Source organism: Drosophila busckii, chromosome 3R (assembly GCF_011750605.1).
Source record: "Drosophila busckii strain San Diego stock center, stock number 13000-0081.31 chromosome 3R, ASM1175060v1, whole genome shotgun sequence".
Lineage (NCBI taxonomy): Eukaryota > Metazoa > Arthropoda > Insecta > Diptera > Drosophilidae > Drosophila > Drosophila busckii.
In genome coordinates, this window is record NC_046607.1 from 12,053,309 (window position 1) to 12,066,286 (window position 12,978).

Genomic DNA, 12,978 nt, shown 5'->3' on the forward strand with positions numbered 1-12,978 from the left:
AATGGGCGCGTGTTTTGACCAACAAAAATCTGTTAATAGCCGCATAGCCTTTGCTCTCCAATTACATTGCGTAAAGCTACACGCGTTTGTCATTGTTTTTTGTAACTCTGTTACTAATTTTCAATTTCAATTTCAAGCCAACAAAACAATGCATGCAACGCCGCGCTGCATGCCACACAGCCAGCAGCCAGCCAGCATATTGCAACATTTTCTCCTGCTGTTGCTGCTGCTGCTGCTGCGGCGGCTGTGTGAAAATTTCACTTTTTATTGCAATAGAGCCAGTTTAAAGTAAAAAGCAAAATAAATAAAAAATATACACACACACGAAAGTAATAAATAAATATCAAAATGGCAGTTGCATTGTGGATGCGCCAGCAACTTGCAACTTGCAACAAGTCAAATGCCAAGAGCTAAAGATAAGTCTATAATATGCGAACTTGAAGTTCAACAATGTTTGAAAATAAATTTTTGAGCAATTACAGCAGTTGAATTTTTAATAATTTTATAACAAATTTAATTGCTTGGCAAACTCAAATGTAATTAAATTAATGATATAATTATGCTGTTAATATACAATTATTTATTCTTTTATATATATTATTATATATTTATTTATATGTTTTATATTTTAATTTCATATATCAACATTTAAATTAAAAAATGCTTTAAAATTACTTATAGCCAAAAATAAATGTTAATAATGATGTAATTTCATATAGAAACATTTGAATTAAAAATTCTTTAAAATAATGAAAAAAATAAATGTTAATTAAAATGTAATATGTGGCAAAATTTGAACTTTATCGCTCTCTTCCTAAATTCCTAAATTAATCAAAACTAACTCACTCAGTTATATATACATTTAAGCTTTAAATACATAATATTCATTTTTAAATTGCTTATTACATTTTTAATATTATTTTTAAATTAATCAAAAACATTAAATACACAATATTAATTTATAAATTGATTATTACTACATTTTTATTATTATTTTTTCAAAAATCAAATCTAAGTCAATCAGTTGTATATACATTTAAGCTTTAAATACATAATATTAATTTTTAAATTGTTTATTGCTAACTTTTATTATTAACTACAGCTTACTAGCACTTATATATAAATCTCACACAATTTGCTTAATTAGACAGCACAAATTTGCACTTAAAGCTGCTCATAAATATTTGTTTAGAGTTTTGAATTTGCAAAATAAGTTCAGTAAATACAAATGTCAATTCTGCTGAGTGCAAAGTCAGCACTAATGTGTCCACTGTACTTCCCGCTCCATAGTGCATTAAGCTATATTAAATTATGCAGCAGATTTCTGCACTTGCAACTGCCATGCCATAAATGCTTTGTGGCAAGCAAAAAGCGCATTGAAAAAAGCTAATGCCAGCCAACATATCTTTCACATGTCGCATAGATTTCCTTCCTGGAATACACAAACACACGAGCACACGAAGCTGGAGATGGAGATGGAGATGGAGCTGGAGACAGCGCTAAACCAAAGGGCAACGCTTTGGAAAATTTAAATGAAAATCGTGTTGAAGCGGAAAATGCACTCAGAGTGAGAGCAGAGAGTCAGTCTCTAATAAAATGCGCATTATTGTGAATTCGTTTTGCCACCACCAAGAGCCAGAGAGTGTAGCCAAGGCTTGCACTTGGAGTTGCTGCAATTAATGTGCCCACAATATGCAGCAGCGCCTTCACCTCAGCGTTGATCAGCGCGGTCCGAGGGGGGGAGGGGGGGGAGCCACAGCTGCCAACAGTGTTGAGGCAAAGAGTTAGTTGAGGGTTGAGATGTGATGCCAACGTGACGACAGATGGCAACACTGTCTGTGTGTGTGTGTGCGTGTGTATTAGTGTGTGGAATTTGCGCAATTTGTGTAGTGACTTATGCGCATGCCCCGCGTGCAACATGGGGCAACAAGTTTTTGTGGCAAGGCGCAGAAAATTGTTGTTGTTGTTGCGATCTCAGCGCTTACAAAGTAAATAAAAATTGCCACACCCCCACACACGCTGCATGCGCCCCTCTCTTTGTTGCCACAAAGTAAAAGCCGGTTGTTTGTTATTAGTTGGCAACACACCGCCCGCTCCAGCCCCCCCTCCAGTACCAACACACAATGGTTGACCATATGCGTGTCTTTGCTCTTTCACTCTCTCTCTCTCTTGCGCTCTCGCTCGCTTTGTCTGCTGCACACCTTTGTTGCGTTTGTTGGCCTCAAAGTTCAGTGCACCACAGCTTGCCACACAGCCCGCGCTGCCCTCTCCACGCTCACAACGCTGTTAGTTTGTTGATCACAATCAGTTTACGCTTTGCACACTAAATTGAATGAACACAGCCATTGATCAGCGTCCTCCCCAACAGCAGCAGCAGCAACAACAACTGCAACTCGTCTGTCATTTAATATTTTGTGCGTTGTCCAACACTTGCGCACCAAGCCGGCTCTAGAGCTAGCCCTAGCCTCTAGTAATAGCCAACTTCCGCTTTGGGCCAGCTTTAAACTACAATCTATTTATAAATACACAAACTTTGCTTGCTGTTTTCTGTTTTATGTGTCTTTGTTCATTATCAGCTGTGGGGCTGATAATAATTTTGCGGAACTTGACATTGACAACGTTTAGTGCGATAAGCTGCAGCTGATTATGTAAAAAAGTCTAAAGCGAATGTCATACAAAATGAAATGAATTAATCAATTGCATTGTCTGGATGAAGCTGCAAAAATTAATTTATAAACAAATTGAAAAAAGCTATAACCATTAGAAATAGTTATAGTTACAATCAGTGCTGCTGCTTTAGCTTAATAGAGTAAGGATAGCAGTTAATCTTGCTCTACGACTTGTGTCAAAATTATGAATTTCAGCGAATAGTTGTTGCTTTTTTATATTAATAAAATCATTTTAAAATCTATGCAGCTTATTTGTAGTTAGCTATATAATCATTCAGTGCTTTAATATATTTTTTATATATTTTATGGCAACACTGATCGTTCTCTATCCCCTTTTGACAACAAATAGTGTTTGATTTTAATTAATTAAAATATTATTTTAATATACAACTGTAAGAAAAGTTAACAGCATCAGTTAAGATCGTATAAAACACACTTAAGATATTGTAACTAAATAAATATAAGAAAGTTGACGCATTAAAGTTGGGCGCGACCAACTTTTATATACACTTTGACTAGAATATCGACTCAGTTTGTGTTGCTGATCAAGAATACATACTTTGTGGGGTCTGCCACGCCTTCTTCTGTTACATACATTTTTTCCATTTTTTACAAAAATGTCAAGGTGTATAAAAATTTCAACTGTAAAAGCGCAGCAGAAATTGATTTTAGAACTTGGTAAAAATTTCTTGGAATTGATTTTTTTTTTGCTATAACTATTACTATATCCTATACTAATAACGTTATCTTATCGGCCTGTCAGCTTGCAACTGTTTTATTAAATTTACAAGCTACACTTGACTTTTAATAAAGAACTGCGCATTGTTGTTGTTGCGTCTGGCTACTTGTTTATATTATACTTAATTAGTAATACTGTCACGCAATGAATTTCCAATGTTTATGTCTCTCTCTCTTTGTTATTGCTTAAGCATTTTGTGTGCCAGCTTTTCATTTTAAAGCAAGAGACACGCGCTCAACTGTAGACTGAACACTGCAGAGAGAGAGAGAGAGAGAGAGAGAGAGTTTAAGCCAAGAATCAAATTCTAAAGCGTATTCTTTTTTGGCTAGAGCTGCATACAAACAAATATTTGTGGTGAAATGCTTTTGGCTTTATGTATTTTTGATGAATGAAGAAAGTGGCGGCCAATTGCCATGGCAGAGTTTGAAGGTCTGTAGGCCTGGCCACACTTTGGTTTGTCAGTTGTTCAGCTTTTGTTGCTTTTGCTGCGCGTGTCATTGAGCAATTTAACTGGGTTAGTAGTAGAAAGTTGTCTCTCTTGCATTTCCCATTGTGTGCGTCTGAGCGTGTGTGTGTGGCAATTACTTTGTCAAAAGTTCTTTTGGGTGGCACTTTGTATGGCTCGTTGATATTTTATATGCCATTTAATAAATGATGCAAAGCGACTGAAGCTGAAGCTGCCGTCTTTGAGTTTCGTTTGTTGTTTTTGATGTCTACAGTTGAAATAGATTTAATCACTTTGTGTGTGTGTGTTGTCAATTTCGTTGGCTTAATTACAAATTTATTAGCATTTATAACTTGCGCACTAATTGAAATAAATTGCAACACACTCTTTGGTCCACTCGTGTGGCCAAAGTGTTTCGGATGCGAATCTCGAATCTCTCGCGCACTGGCGCCATGCGTGCAATAAAATGTTTATTTTTGCACCAAAATTCGCTTTAATTGAAACAGCAAGACACACACACACACACACATGCATACAAATTAAACAAGAATGTTTGCGGCTCATGAGTTTTGTTGGCACAGGCCTTTGAATATTTTTGACGCGCTGCACAACAATTAAAAATAAAGTTTTCAATCAATTTGTTTATAACAATTAATGCATAAATATTATACACACTGCTTGCTTAATTTTTTTTTTTTGTAAGTTTGTCAATTTTCAGTAAAATTTTGTGACTATTTTTATGCTACTTGCTCTGCCGCGTGGCTGAAGCTGCGGAATTTCATTTGGCTGACTCAAGCAGATTAGAGCAACGCCAAGCAATTTATGCGCGTCCTACACACACATAGTGATGGCCCACAGGGGGCTGGGGGAGTCAGTCTCTAATGGCATTATTTTTCTGGGCCATTTTGGCTGTCACTTTGGCAAAAACATTTAGTCGAAATGAATTTACAGCCGTCAAAAAAAAAAGCAAGCGGCAAAAATTTACAAAAAACTAAAATATATTTTGCTTAAAATCAATTTCAATTGTGTAAAAGCTCTAAAGAGTCAGCACTATAATTAAGTTCTTAGTTGCAATTGCAGAACGCTGTAGAAAAATATTTAATTTAATATTTAGTTAGTCTAACAATTAAACTTATATAAATCTTTAATATGTACTATATTTCTCTTTTTTTTAACAGAGCGCAGCACACGAAATTTTTATAAACGCCTTTCCATGGTAAGTTGTCAATTGAATATAAATCAAACAATATCATCAATATGCATATTTTGTATTTATAAAAAGGTTTTTATTTATTTGTTTGACATGCATAACAACTAAGTTTTTAAAAGAAAGTTGCTCAAATTCATGCAAAAAAGCGCGTAAAAGTGTTTTGAAACTTAATGATATTAATTAAATAAAAATGCGCATTTTTTTAAACAAAATTCACAAAAATATTACTCTCAATTACAGCTACAATATTTTTATATTTTGTAAGTCATTTTTTAATTAAACAGGCTGATATTAATATTATTTTAAATACACTTTCAAGCTATAAATTAACAAATCAACTTGTTGACTTTTTAATGCACATTCAGTGGCTGCATCAATTTCTATTTACACATTATAGAGCGCAACTTTATTGTCTAGCGCCAGTTCAAAGTTCACTTAACGTACATAAAATTTATAACTTTTTCATCGTTTTTCTCAAATTTATGGCAAGTCAAATTCAAACTAGAGCATATAATTTAAATTAGTCAAACAACAAAATCCAAAACGCAGACAATAGTTTACTCGGAATGCTTTTGAATATATAAAAAAAGGCGACACCATCAAATCAAATCCCCTAGTTAACGTTGCTCAAATTGGAGCAACAAAAGCTCGAAATAAAAGAGCAATAAATTTTTCTATTTTAACTCAAAGTATAAAAATATTCGGCAACAATGAAGGAATTTGAAATAAAAGACATAACGCCTTGCGGTCCAAATTGCAATTGAGTTATATACATATATATATAAAAAATAGATATATATAGCAAGAAGAAAAAATGCGCAACAGAAATAGAGCAAAGAAGTAAAAGAAAATTAGATGAAAATAGGCGCACATATATAGACTGGCAGACACATACATAAAATATTTGTGCTAAATATGTGTGTAGTGTAGAAATAGATATGTGTGTGTGTGTGTGTGTGTGTGTGTTGAGGGCTCCATTTTATAGTATGTCTTGCCTTGGCAGACAGGAATTCCCAATGCTTTTGGCTAAAAGTGTGAAAAAAAGCAACAAAAGTAAATACTTAGGCTACATATTTACATGCAACATTTTGTGGCAGCTAGCGCCTGAACTGGAAGCTAATACAATTGTTAAGTTTTCTTTTTGTTATGTGTCTATGACTTTCTTTGGACTTACAAGCAACGCATTCAAATGGTTTAGAAATTATGCATAATGTTAAGATTATGATTGCGCCAGCAACAAATTATGATATGCATATTAAATTGTGTACAACACGTGCCCTGAAAGCCAAAAGCCCAAAAGCAACAAGTCTGTGGCCAAATCAGATATTTTTAATGCTCGCGCCGCTGCTCACTTGATGGACAGTTTAGAGTGGCGTTGCCCCAACTCCCAGAGCATACAAAGATATTAAAATAATTTGTTTAGAAAAAAAAACAGCATATTTTAATATATACATAGAAGTTGAATAGACGACACAACAATTTGTAGGCATATTGTCGTCATTTGTTTTTTAAAGAACAGCCTAAGGCATTAATTAATTAAAGCTTTGCCAAAAAAGTTGCTTTATAAGCAAAAGCTACGTTTTTTCCTAGAATTTAGTCTGTTAACCCTTTTGCTTGTACAACATGCAACGGAAGTTAACAGACTTAGCACTAATTGGTAGCCAAGTTTATAAGAATTCTCATAAACAAAGCGCACTCATTTATAAATTTACATCTATATGCGCTGTTTGTTGTTAGAATTTCTGTGTAGGCGACATGACGTTGAAGGATTTGATGATGACAAACCACGAAGCTTCGAGCATGACTCGACTCTCGATCAATATCGGGCACAGCTCAGACCACAAAACAGTAGCAAAGTAAAAATTGTTCAACATCATTTGCTGCCACATTTTTTTTTTACCTGTTTACTATTTTTGTTATAACAATTTTTTTTATTTACTTAGCTGCTTTTTCCCACGCATATTGCTGCCCATGTTTATAATAAAAATAATAATAACTTTTTGTTCGCCTGTGGTTTTTTTCTTCTGTGGTTGGCCCTTTGAGCCAGCAGCGCTACATCAAGTGCTTTTAATGATGCAGACCTAGACCTAACCCCTGCTTGAGTTCACATCAGCTAAATAGAATTATATAATAGAGTGTGGAGTGGAGTGTTGATGCAAGTGATAAGATTGAAGTAAATTCTACCTGCCATATGCAGTGCCTGACATTATCTCTGCCCAAAATTCAGGTCATACTTAAATCCGTTGGCTGCTGCAGCTTATAGCACATTTTGTGGCTTTGGTTTATTTTATTTTCGTTTTATTTGCTTAAATTAAAATTTATGTACGAGTTGACAACACAAGGTTTTAGTTTCTGGTTTTGTTTTCTCACTCTGACTCTGGTCTGTGGTTTTTTTTTTAGGCAAGCGCATTTATCTCGTCACCTTTGCTTAAATTGCGTAAATTTAAATATGTGGCAACAATTTTAATGTTACTGCTTCTGAGTGGCTGTAACCACCAAATTCAATTCAACTAACATTTGGCAACACTTACACACACACACACACACACACACACACACAAGCGAGCGTATGAATGATTCGTTTGAATGAATGAACTGAATAATTCGCATGATTGCGCAGCCAGCGCAAACTCGAGAGTACCCCCAAAATTCTGTCTCGCCCAGGGCCCCAGCTGTGAGACGTGCCCAAAATCAAATATATATATATCTGCTATATATACAACTTATAACCGAGCATAATGTAAAAGGTTTCTGCGCGCTGCTCATTGCAAGATTATCAAGTTAATTTGTATTTTATTCTCTTTTTCTTTTACTTTTGACTGCCTCGCTCTGTTCGTCTTGTTGGCTTTTTGGCATTTCAATTAAAACAGCAAAATTTTAAAAATAACAATTTGCTAATTTTTATATCTGCAAACGAGATGTGCTGCTAATGACGTTGTTCTTTTTTTGTTGTTGTTGTTGTTGCTGATTAATCTCAGTGCGAATCAGCGAGTGACATTAACCGTGGGCGTACTTAGTGCTATACTTAGTGCCATGAGTTTGTGTCTTTTGCTTATGATATCATTGTTATGACCACATTTATATAGTTTGCGGATATTCATCAAAGTGCAATTTAAAATCATAAGCTTGTATTTACATATAAAGCAATGGTACTTGTAGCTATAGTCGCTGAAATTTTCAACAAGTTTCTTTATTGCCACTCAAATATTAAAAATTGTTGAAACAAATAATTAAGAACACAAGATATGCTTATGTATTGTACATATTACACAGTAAAGTGTATTTTATTTGTATTTACATTAATAAACAAATAGCTTAAACATTAAAAGCACAGTAAGTGCATTTTATAGTCGATTAATTTGCTAAATTATTGGATTTACATTAATAATCAAAAGCTGCATACATTAATTGCATAGTAAAGTGTATTACATAGTCGCGTAATATTACAAATAAGAATCTCAAACGTTAAGTGCATAGTAAAGTGTATTTTATAGTCGAATAGTATGCTAAATTTATGTATATGCTATATTTTTTATACATTAATTACATAGTAAAGTGTATATAATAGTTGAGTAAGTTGAGTAAGCAAATACCTTTTACATTAAAGTGTATTGCATAGTCGAGTAAGCTGTCAAATTAGTGTAAATACATTAATACTCAATAGCTTTATACATTAATTACATAGTAAAGTGTATTAAATAGTTGAGTAATAAAACTCTCAAACGTTAAGTGTATTTTATAGTCGAATAGTAAGCTAAATTTATGTATATGCATGCATAGTACGAAGTTACACACATTAATTCATAATAAAGTGTATATCATAGTCGAGTAGGCTTTAAACAAATATCTTGACGTTAAAGTGTATTGCATAGTCGACTAAGCTGTGCAATTAATGCAAATAATTTAATGCTCAATAGCTTTAAACATTAATTTCATACTAAAGTGTATTTAATAGTCGTGTTAGCTTTGCCTTGCGCTCTTAATTAGCAGCTTGTGTTAGCTTGAAATGCTTTACAATAGTTTGTGACTCCAGCGCCGTCGCAGCTGTCATCCTACGACCCAAATCTGTCCATCAGAACAGCAGCACGTCAGAACTCTCTCAGCCTCAGAATCTCAGACGCAGACGCAGACACATGCCCATGCCCTTTGGCTACTGTTATAAGTACTTAACTGTTACTTATACTTGTGGCATGTAACTGGCTCTGGCTCTGGCTCTGGCTCTGACACATGCAACTACTTAATGCGACTATAGTTGTCCATAATTTGCCTGTCAAGTTGCCAACTTTGCTGCTGCTTTTTTTTTGGTTTTGGCATGAGTCACAAAGGCTTAAATCGTAGAGCAGCAGGCTCAACTTTTATATTTATTTATTTAGTTTGTAAGGAAGCGCTGATTAAAATTTACGCACAAGGTCATTCGACGAGCTGTGATCGCCGCCTTTGGGCTGTGCGCTAAAAATTAATGCAGAGCATAAATATTGTGCGCAACAAAACTGCTGCAATTCCAGTTCCAGTTCCAGTTCAGGCTTAATCAGCGTCAAGCGATCGTGAAGTTCGAAATGCGTCTCCATGAACTTGGATGCTGAGGTTCATGGCAAAAAGCGTTGCAGCTGCTGCTCAGCGCTTAGACGCATGCAACGAAGCGACAAACAACTAACGACAAAGCGTCACATAGATACACACACACACCCATAGAGTTGTATACACGGCACATTTCTGTCATCATCAATAATGCCGCCGCCGCCAGTTGGAGTTTGTCGTGGTTTGTCTGCCTGCCTTTTTACCTTTTGGCTTGGAGGTAATGCTGCCTGCCTGCAAGCAAATTGGCACAATTTCACTACGCATACGTTGCATGCAACAAGCGCTGGCCATATGGCCATCTCTCTGCTTGCAACACACACAGCTGACACTTTTGCGGCTGCCTGCAACATTTAAAATGTGCAACTCTCTTTTGCAGATTTTTCCTTATAATATTTAACATAAATTTTTACAATCGCCACAGCCGCCACAGCTGCTGCTGCTGCAACAAAATGGGGCAAGCCACAGTCGCAGTTGCAGTCGCAGTTGCAGGCGATCGATCGAGCGAATGAAATATTAGCCAGATTGATAGAAAGAAATTGACAGTGCATAAAGTAACGATCGGCATCAAGTTTATAGCGTTAGGGTATACACTAATTCGCATTGAGAAAGTGTCGCTGCCGCTGCCTCTGCCAGCTGCGTTGCATGATCTTTAATCAAACAGTTAGCAACGCTAGCCGCCAACGCCAACGCAGACGCAGATTGGCCGCAAATGCTTGCCACACAACCTTGATAGGCGTCAACCGTTCTCATGTCCTCTCGCCTCTGCTTCTCTCCCTCTCTCTCCCTCTCTCTCTCTCTTGCTCACTCTCTGCACAGCTAAGCTTGGAAATTGGAGCGTATTGCGCTGCGTTTCTAATGCAGCAGCTGCTAACAAATTTATGAAGTCTTCTCTTGTATCTGTGTGTGTGTGTGTGTTGCCACTGTCTTGCGGCTTTAATTAACGGTCAATGGAAACTTATGCGCTTTTGTATTTGCTGCTGCTGCTGCTTCTTTCACTTATGTTGGCTGCTGCTTCCTCTGCTGCTGCTGCTGCTGCGGCGGCTGCGCTCGTGTGGCCCCAACGGTTTTTAATGTTGTCTTAGGTTACCAAAAGCGTCCGTTCCGCTTTCGCATATTGCGCTTCTTGCAGCATTCAACAATATTAACTGCCATACTCTGCAAAAAAAAAAAAAAGAGTTGGGCCAGCTGAGAGTCCATGCAAATTTAATTGCAAAGCGTATTTGGCAATTGAGTGCAGCTCAGTTGACTACGAAGCGTATCTACCAGTTGAGCTTAGCTTCGGCTCTTTATTAACGCAAATTTGACTACAAAGCGTAGCTGCTAGTTGAGTTAAGCTCAGTTTAGCGCATTTTCATCGCTAACAATGCAAATTTGACTACAAAGCGTATCTGCTAGTTGAGTTTATATTAGTTTATCGCATTTTCAGCTCTAACAATACAAATTTCCATACAAAGCGTATGTTCTAGTTGAACTTAGCACAGCTTAGTGCTATTTCAGCTCTTTGTGCACCCAAATTTGACTGCAAAGCATATTTGTTAGTTGAGTTAAATAAAGTTTATCGCAAATTTGCTGCCTAAACGTATCTGCTAGTTGAGCTTAGCTTAGTTTAGCACTCAGTTGACTACAAAGCGTATCTGCTAGTTGAGTGAGGCTAAGCTTAGCGTAAATTTGACTGCTAAGCGTATCTGCTATTTAAGCTAAGCTTAGTTTAACTTTGTTTCAGCTCTTTATGAACGCAAATTTGACTACAAAGCGTATCTTTTAGTTGAGTTATACTCAGTTTATCGCTTACTTGATTACAAAGCGTAGCTATTAGTAACGCTAAGCTCAGTTTATCGCATTTTCAGCTTTTTATGAACGCAAATTAACTGAAAAGCGTATCTACTAATTGAGTTAAACTCAGTTAAGCTCAAATTTGACTGCTATGCGTATCTGCTTCTTAAGTTAAACTCATTTTAACTTTGTTTCAGCTCTATGAACTCAAATTTAACTACAAAGCGTATCTGCTAGTTGAGCTGAGCTCTGTTTAGCTTTGCTGCTGTTGCAGTTAGGGCAAGCGGCGCTTTTAATTTGTGGCTAGGCATATCAATACCACACGCTCTGACTCTGCCTCGCTCCCTCTCTCTATCTGAGCAACTCTCTGGCAAGCGGGAATCTGGCTGGCATATGTCAATGTGCTTAATGCTCGGCTGACTGACTGACGACGACGCTTGTTTGTACCATAAAACACAGCTAACGTGCATAGAACAGCAACAACAACAACAACCGAACGTTGTTGACTTTTGTTAACTTCCGGTTTGAACTGCTCACACACACACATACACACACACTCAAGTGTATTTGCCCATTGCCCCAAAATATAAAAAGCAGCGCAGTCCAGACTGGCAAAAAGGTTTCAAATGACGCAGCTTTTGTTTTTGGGGTCGATTTATTATACCTACGCGCGTTTGTATGTATGCATGTGTGTGTGTGTGTGTGTGTGTGTGTGTGTGTGCGTAGTTCTAGGAATTTCATCTTTTGTGTACAAACTTTAAAAGCCCGTTGGCTCTTTTGTTGATACAAAGCCTTCATGCTGACGCTGGCTTACAATTAATCAAAAAAAAAAAAAGCACAAAAACTGTTGGTCGTTGACAGTTTTGTGTTGTAGCTTTGCATATCGATAAACGATAGACGATAGGCGTCACGATTCGTGTGCGGCTGTCAATTAAATTTGACAATTTGTGTGTTTTGTTGTTTATCATTTAATACAAATCATTGTCACATGCAAATTGAAAATGTTGAAGAGAAAAGCAACAGTGGAGCAAAAGTGTTAAATTTGTGCAAAAATGTAAAAGAATTAACATAAATAATGTTAACAAATGTAAAGAGAAAAAAAATGAGTCAAGTTCCCATTGTAGCTTAGCCAACTTAGCTTAGCTTTTTGGCCAGCATAAGCAACAGTCTTAGGTTCAATGTACTCACACTTGGACGCTCTCGCTGCTGGTAACATCTTGTCGCTTGATAATGATGATGTGTGTGTGTTGTTTATGTTATGGAATTGGCCGCCAGGCAGAGCCGAAACTCTCTTGATGAGCCAGCAGACATAACAAACTATAAACTAAACGATATACAAAACAACAACAAGACATTACACAACCAAACAATGTTGTGTTGTTGCTAAAAAACAAGCAAAAACAATGTAAATTATTTGACGCATATGTATGTTTATGCTCGAAATCGAAAATTCACTTTAATCGTTGAAAGTTTGTACAGGCATTAGGCATTATTATAGTCGTTGGAAGTTGTGCGTGCATTTTAATTAAAATTGGAGGCAACAATTAATCAAATTGTAATGCAG

General features: G+C 36.3%; 1 protein-coding gene across 4 annotated transcripts in view; it reads left to right on the forward strand.

Moving 5' to 3' along the window:
- LOC108603315 (uncharacterized protein CG43427) overlaps positions 1-12,978 on the forward strand; it is a 47,681-nt gene that overhangs the window by 4,525 nt on the left and 30,178 nt on the right. For all 4 annotated transcript variants that reach the window (XR_001915291.1, XR_001915292.1, XM_017992023.2 and 1 more), the window contains exon 3: positions 5,032-5,069. The gene's annotated coding sequence lies outside the window, so the exon portion shown is untranslated. The remainder of the gene's footprint in view (positions 1-5,031; positions 5,070-12,978) is intronic.